The sequence below is a fragment of the Pavona decussata genome, unplaced genomic scaffold, assembly GCF_977016875.1.
Source record: "Pavona decussata unplaced genomic scaffold, jaPavDecu1.1 SCAFFOLD_21, whole genome shotgun sequence".
Taxonomy (NCBI): Eukaryota; Metazoa; Cnidaria; class Anthozoa; order Scleractinia; family Agariciidae; genus Pavona; species Pavona decussata.
In genome coordinates, this window is record NW_028145444.1 from 4,278,569 (window position 1) to 4,286,680 (window position 8,112).

Consider the following 8,112-nt stretch of genomic DNA (forward strand, 5'->3'; position numbering starts at 1 on the left):
ATGCATCTATTTAACTTCCTGGATGGATTGTATTGATGAATTTAATATTTCGATACTCGACACACGACTGTGTTTGACCTGTTCGACTGTTCTTTATTCGGGTTAATGCATCACATCTTTGGTCTAAAAGTAGATGTTCGGCGAGGCTAGGCAGTTAGATTTTTCCTTTTCGCTAGAGTCTGTGCAAGATTTGGTCAAGAAAATGGAGTGAGCGAACTGAGAAGAGACCCATCCTATACGACAAAAGCATCCTGAAGAAATTCCCAAAAGTTGCAAGGTGGGCTTTGTTTTAATTTATATTTCATCAAATTCGTTGGCCAAAACCTAATCAATCAAATGTACATAACAGATAAGATGAATGAAAAAACCTCTGAAGCTGATATTCTCTATCTTAAGCCTGTTTGAACCAAATACTAAAGACCTCAACATTTCCAATTTTGCAATTTTTTGCAACTTGCCTCGGATGTCTTCAACACCCATGGCCAGAATATAATTTTCCCCAAATAGATTTTATAATGTTTAAAAACTTCAATATCTATGTAAGCCCTGCTGCTAATTTGGTTTATGTGTAAAGAGTACTTTCGGAGAAATAACGAATATGGTTGTGCTTGTTTTTCCTTCTTGTCAAAATGGCTGACAGGCAACATAGTAATACGAACATTGTCTTCTTGATTATCGAACCCCAAAATACTCTAACAGCAAATTTTATAAACTAGGAGAGTGGTTCTACCATCTGTATGAATTTCATTTGAATTGGTTCACTTGTACTTGAGAACCGGACTCGTTTATTTTTACTATTTGAGAGTGAATTTTTCCGTCAAAACATAGACCTCAGGCCGACGTGATCAAGTGCAGTTTCCATGGCAATGACGCACCTGCCGATCCAAATATGGCTGTTTTTGTTCATCCCTCCAGGTAACCTACCTCCACACAAAAAATGAAGGGGTGTTAAAAATTTTCATTTCCGACTTTGCTTCACTTTCCTGGAGAATTGCTCTTAAAAGAGAATACAAGTTTAATTCAGGAGCAAACTAACAACGATAAATCAAATGTTAGGCATTAATTGTTCACCTGCGCTGTGAAGCTTCCTACCGCTTGGAAATCACACGAACATAGATCGATACTAAGGATGGATGGATCCAAAGAAGGAACTTGCGGAGTAATTTCTTCCTGCTCCTTCCTCCCATCAAAAGGACACTTTCATGCTCGGTTATCGTTCGTTGAAAGCACTTGGACGCCATGACTGATTTCAGTTTCTCAACCAAACAAAATAAAATCAATCCGATCCAAGTCTTTAGCTTTTGACACACATGATCTTTTGCTGTTTCTTGTGAGAGACACCAAAATTAACCTTTAGGAATTTCCCTCCTGGCTGCAGCACTTGATTTCCATGTATTTTTGGTACAAAGAACCCGGCTTAAAGAGTCGAACTTCGAAAGAACCTCAAAGAACTTGTTTTTTGGACACAAAATGCAGAAACCAACAAAATGTAAAACTGTCGTGCTCAGCCAATCAGGAGCGAGTATTTTCGCCGCTCGACCAATCAGGAGTAAGTAATTTTGCCCTCAGTGAAAGGAAAATTACGAAAAACTGCCCTCTGTTACAACAAATCATTACTCAGTAATTTTGCCCTCTGTTTTACATTGTTATTGTTGTTAAGCAGTTAGCTGCATATGCATTGAAAATGTACTATATAACTGCAGAATTTATGAGGAACTCATAAGGTTATTACGTTCATACAATAAGCAGACTTCTATTTTGGAGCACCGCTTTTAGGCTTGGCTAAATATATATATTAGACCTGAACATGAGTGAATATAAAACCGTAATGGCTACCCAGGGGATGGCAGTTAAGATAACTGATATCGCCACGAAGTAGATTTTTTGAGCTTGTAGACTGTCAAATGCGGGTTTCCAGCTGAAGATGCAGTATCGTATGTTATTGACTTAATTGAGACGCACTGTGTAAAGGTAAGTGCCGTGTAGACCCATAGCTGTTAACCATATTAGTGGAATAAGGAGTCGTCTCCGTCTTCGTGTAATGATGGGGTCTCGATATAGCTGAACCACTCCAGCATACCTATCTACAGTGATGACCAAGATACTTTGAATCGATACAGCGGTGGAAATGTCTTGGAAGAAATAAACAAGTTTGTATAGAATGACTCCAGCAGTCCCGTCAATCAGCCATCTTTGCACGCCGGTGAAGATTTGCGCGAGCTCCCGCGGAACGGCGAATGCCGATACCATTAAATCTGAGATGGCCATATTTGCGATTAGCAAGTTGGTAGTCGTTTGCATGTGTTTGTATCTGGCAACGATGGCGATGAGTGCAGAATTTCCGAGCAGTGAAATCAGCATTATGAGAGGGTAACAAGCTGCTGTGACCACTTTTATATTCATAGGCTCATTTTTTGTGAGTAGGGCATGCATTTGACTCCAGTTGAGTTTGGGTTCGTTGAATTCTCAAGCGAATTATCCATGGTACTACTCCAACAGCATTAAACGGAGCTATCGAGTAGACTTTTCTAGAACTAAAAAAAAATTGTTGTTTAACGAGAAGCTTTCAAGTCTGTGTCTTAAAACATCTTTTAAAAACTCATTAATAATTCATAAGCTCATTGACCTATCAAATGGTCGAATAACATCACGTGCAATGGTTTTAAAACCCAATAAAACCTCCCCCTTCTTAGTATGCAGTGTTTAATGTTTTCCTCGTATGCTATTATTACACAATGTCTTACTGTGTAGTTAACGATCACTCACAGCTTTTTTATTCATTAACCAGCCGTCATGAATAAATTGCAAGCACACGGAACTGGATGAATAAATTAGCACGTACTTAACGATAATTGGATTATAGTCCTTTTACACAAGACCACAATGGTTTAAAACGAACAGCAAAAGCCAAAAGGTGGTCTGATAATATTAGTATTCAAAAATAAATTGTTTTCACAACAGGTTTTCAACATTGTCAGCGTTCTTTTAAAATCTAAACGAACCCAGAGTAGATAAGCTTCGCTCTCGATACACTCAACTATTCGGCTCGTTGTTTCTACAGATAGGCCTGTTTGTTCAGTTGTAAACCTTCCGTGATAGACCGTTTTGTCTGGTTACGTTTGTTTCCATTGATTCTTTTTGATCAGCCTATCTTATCAGTATTCCATCTTACCCTTGCTTTAAATATTGTAAACGATTGTTGTGCCGGGTTTCCGCTTATCTTCGTCGGTCCCTAATAAAGGCAATGAAGATAACTTGAACAACAAAACTGCCCTAATGTGTCTGATACGAGTTGCCTTACTTCTTTTATCTTCCAGCAGTAAAGAATCGGGTTAAGAGACAAATTTAAGTAAAGAAAACCTCCTGTAGATGCCCAAACGATTTCCGCTTTCACATCAGTCCATCCATTTACTTTTGTTACGATGATGGAAACTAAAAAGGGAACATAACAAACAACCAAAGCCAACTGAACCCACGCTATGCTAGAAACCGTCTTCTTGTATTTTCCGATATTCTGTGGCGTCATTCCTTGTTGATTATGGCGGTCTTGCACCTTAGCTTGGTGTTGCTGCAATGTGCGAATTATCTTCGTGTAACAGAATATCGAGATAGATACAAAGACGACTGAAAGCACAACTGCTATAGCGAAGAACATATGTACCAAATGAATAGATATGTAACAAATGAATCCAAAAGAAGTAAATAAATCCAACTGATATCCCAGATAGCCAAATACAAACAGTAAGTGCACGAGTTCGCTTCAGTGTTACGACGTTTTTGTATCTGAGTCCCAACTTCAGTGCGAGAAGCCTGTCAACACTGATGGCGGTCGAGGTCGCGATCGACGTTCCACAAAGAACAAGACTTGAACCACAATTTATTTGAATAATCTGTTGAATGGAGTTGAAGTTGAAGTTGATCTTTGTGCCGCCAGCATTCAGCAGGAGGATGACAAAGAGCGGTTGTGATACGAGACCAATAAGAAGATCAGTTGCTGCCAGGCATTGAAATAACAGTTTTGTTGGTGGATGAATAGAAGATGCTTCGTGAAGAGCAATAAGGATCAGAACATTACCCAGAGACGCAATGATGGAAAGAAAAACGTTCAAAGTAGCGTTAGATACAGCTACTCCTGCTGGAATTATGTTTGCTTGTCTCAGCGTGCTCGTAAAGTTCCTATTTTCAGTCCAGTTCGCCATTTTTGGCTGTTTCCTAAACGGCTTGAAATCAGAAAACGCAGTTGGTTCACTGACAAACGCATTGGGTTTTAATGAAACCAGTCGTTGTTTAATTTTTTGTTAGATGTAGTGCCCTTCAGGTTACAAGCCAGCTTTCGAGGTGACTACACTGCAAAAAACAAAGTTTTACCAGCGTACTTGCTTAAATATACCCATTTTAACCTGTCAGCTGTTTCAACAGCGCGTCTGTGAGGCTGTAGGTTATCGCAATTAAAATGTGGGCATTCATTGGGCACAATTTGGCAGTATTTATGTAGCCACATTACGTTTTTTTCAATTGGCAACATTCACACGGTCATAAATTAAAAAATTCTAAATATACGTAAACAGCAATAATTTTTTCAGCGAAATGGTTCTTGTTATTTAACACTCCAAAATATTTCCACCGTTCGGCTCTGGTAGTTCGCCCGGCGAAAAGAGCGCTGCAACTCAAATAACAGCTACATTCGCCATTTTTTAGTGCCGCAATCGTCAAACTCGTTCGCAGGGCCCTCTCTCTCCCTCCCTCGAAGAGAGAGGAACTTGGGAACAAGGTTGTGTTATTATTTCATTGGCATAAGATATTAGCAAGACCAGTTGCCCTTTTTAAAAAAGTGTAGCTAGCTTAAGAATAACGCGAACAACACGACAAACAGAAAACTGAAATAAAAGAAGTTGTCAGTCACAGCAAATTTACTTCCTCTCACCCCACAGAATGTGGTGTTAGTTGCGGGATAGCGCAGAGATACCAGCAAATCTTCTGGAGATCTCTTCTCTTTCCCGCCTAAATCCTCCCTCCCCTTTCCCCCCACCTTTCCCGGCAAATCGACCCATTTCCTGTGTTTTCTGTCTGAACGTTATAAAAGCTTGGGTGAAAGATAGACAAAAGTGCATCTAGGAGCCGTACCATGAATTAGAAGAAACGAAATTTTGTGGATTTAAAGAAAAAGTGGATTTTACATGAGAGATTTCAGGGCGACCAGTACCTTAGACCGGCAGATAATTTCCGTGTCGGTAGACTCCCGGATAATCCGAGACAGTCGGCATATATGATAAAGGCAACAGATTAGTACGGGAAAAGTTCGTCTCATGGATTTGTCAGCGTCAGTAATGTCTGATACGAATAAGGGCCTACCACGGTTCATTATCCACTGGATATTTTTAAAAATGTTTCTTTTTCGAAAGCAGTGCAATCCGTTTCCATTCTATGATAGTTTTTGAAACGTATTTGATCTTAATTTCAATTTTTACTTTAAAACTCAGTAATTTGCGTTGTAAGTTTACCTTTACTTTTATCAAATTTTCAATCAAGTTTTACCATTTTAATTCTAATTTGTAAAATAGCTCAAAAAAATAAACTCAGAGAAAAATTTCAACGTTTCCGTAGTTCACTGTTAAGTGAGAAACTGCCTGGCAATGAAATGAACCCATCAGAGCTCGCTGAGTGATCAATCTGAAACCTGAGACTCAGCATCTTTGATCTGTCAGAAAAGCCTTTTCCAGATGTTAGGCATTGTTACAAAGATTATTCCTGAATAAGTCTGAGTAGAGAAATAAATTCAATGAAATGTTTGTTTTTATTTACCAGCATGGTTGGTTCGTACCACAAGACTAATAGTAACGGCGCCAGTTCAAATATAAATAATTTTACTTTATATGGATGAACTTACTTTAACGCTAAACAAGCTAAGGATGCTTTTTACAAGATCAACTGTTATAAATGTGCGCCAGTTTCGGGAGGAAGTTGAATAACAATACTGTACAATTAAATGAGTGATTTATCATTCAGAAGCGCGCATATCACAAATATCTCACAAAAGGCAGATAGCATGCTGCTCTTCCCAAAAGGCTGAAAAAGAGAAAATAAGATTTGCATACATTATTTCACCAATTATCGAAGGAGAAAATTAATTTGATTCGGAATCCTTTCCAGACGGATTTGACCTGAAAACTATGTTATGGCTCTTTTAAAATGGTCGAATTGCTAGTGATTCGAATTTAACAACTGTTCACGGAAACCCAAGAAAAACCACCGTAAATCTTTTTTTTTTTTTGCCGAAGAGTAACCATTGTTTTACTTTCACTCGATCCTACAAATAAATTCGTGATCGATTCAACATGAATTGAAACTTGTTCACTTTAATGTTCGTAGGGCCATGTCGTACACCGTCGCTTGGCTCTCTGGTTGGGAATCCCGACGTTTTAAAAGATTCCAAAGACTCTGACGATATCTTTCATTCAGAAGAAAATAAATGCATGGATTAAGCGATGCGTTGGAGTAAAATATGAACTTGACTGCAAAGTTCCAATGGTCTATTCCACAAGGAATTTTTTCCTGCCACCAAAAAAAGTGTAACAATCCAGTGATATCTATAGGAAGTATACACACAACAAATAAAACTATGATGGCCAGAATTTTCTTAATGATCTTAGTATCTTCTTTTCGCCTTTGCCTTCTGAATGAGGACACTGTTTTCCAAAATGATCTCTGTTTTAGTATAGACCTGAAAATGAGTGAATATAAAACCGTAATGACCGCCAAGGGGATGACAATTAAGATAACGGATATCGCCACGAAGTAGATTCTTTGAGCTTGTAGACTGTCAAACGCAGGTTCCCAGCTGAAGATGCAGTATCGTATGTTATTGACTTGTTTGAGACGGAATGTGTAAAAGTAATTGCCGTGTAGACCCATAACTATTAACCATATTAGTGGAATAAGGAGTCGTCTCCGTCTTCGTGTAATGATAGGGTCTCGATATGGCTGAACCACTCCAGCATACCTATCTACAGTGATGACCAAGATACTTTGAATCGATACAGCGGTAGAAATGTCTTGGAAGAAATAGACAAGTTTGCATAGAATGACTCCAGCAGTCCCGTCAATCAGCCATCTTTGCACGCCGGTGAAGATTTGCGCGAGCTCTCGCGGAACGGCGAATGCCGATACCATTAAATCTGAGATGGCCATATTTGCGATTAGCAAGTTGGTAGTCGTTTGCATGTGTTTGTATCTGGCAACGATGGCGATGAGTGCAGAATTTCCGAGCAGTTAAATCAGCATAATGATAGAGTAGCAAGCTGCTTTGACCACTTTTAAATCCATAGGCTCATCTTTTGTGAATGGCATGTATTTAACTCCAGTTGCGTTTGGGTTCGTTGAATTCTCAAGCGAATTATCCATGTTACTACTCCAAGAGCATTAAATGGAGCTATCGCGTTGACTTTCCTAGAACTGAAATAAAAAGAAAATTGTTGTTTAACGAGAAGCATGCAAGTGTGTGTACTGAAAAATCTTTTAGAATCTCATTAATAATTCATAAGCCCATTGACCATATGGTCGATAAAACATCACGTGGAGTGGTTTTAAAACCCGATAAAAACCCCCTTCTTATTAGTATGCGGTGTTTAATTTTTTTTCTCGTATGCTAATTGCCAACTTAACGTTCACAAAAGTCATCATTGTTATGAACTCCGTAGTTAACTAACTTGCATAAAAGGATCTTATGGTCTATCGTGTCGTAAGCCTTCTTTAAGCTAAGTCAACGGAAATTACTCCATTGATAAAACCATTATCTATATTGACAGACCAGCTGTTGGTAGCTTCTAGCAAACTTGTTAGTGTACTATGAAGAGATCAGAAGCCAGCTTGACAATTAGCTAAAAGACCATTATCATTAACGTACTTTTAGAATTGATCGAGTATGACTTTCAAATTTCAAATCAGTCACATCCCCATAACTCTCGCTCTTTTCCGTTGTTCTCCAGCAGATAAGGAGATACTAGAAACAAGATTGGTGTGACAAGTAATATATCAAACACGAGACACAGTGTTTCATCAGATATCCAAACACTGAGAAGTAGGTTGGAAAAAAGAGGGGCAGGCGATGAAACA

The 8,112-nt window shown here is 38.7% G+C and overlaps 1 pseudogene; it reads right to left on the minus strand.

The window, feature by feature from the left end:
- Positions 1 to 6,351: 6,351 nt before the first annotated feature.
- LOC146486331 (QRFP-like peptide receptor) lies at positions 6,352 to 7,401 on the minus strand (annotated as a pseudogene).
- Positions 7,402 to 8,112: the final 711 nt, after the last annotated feature.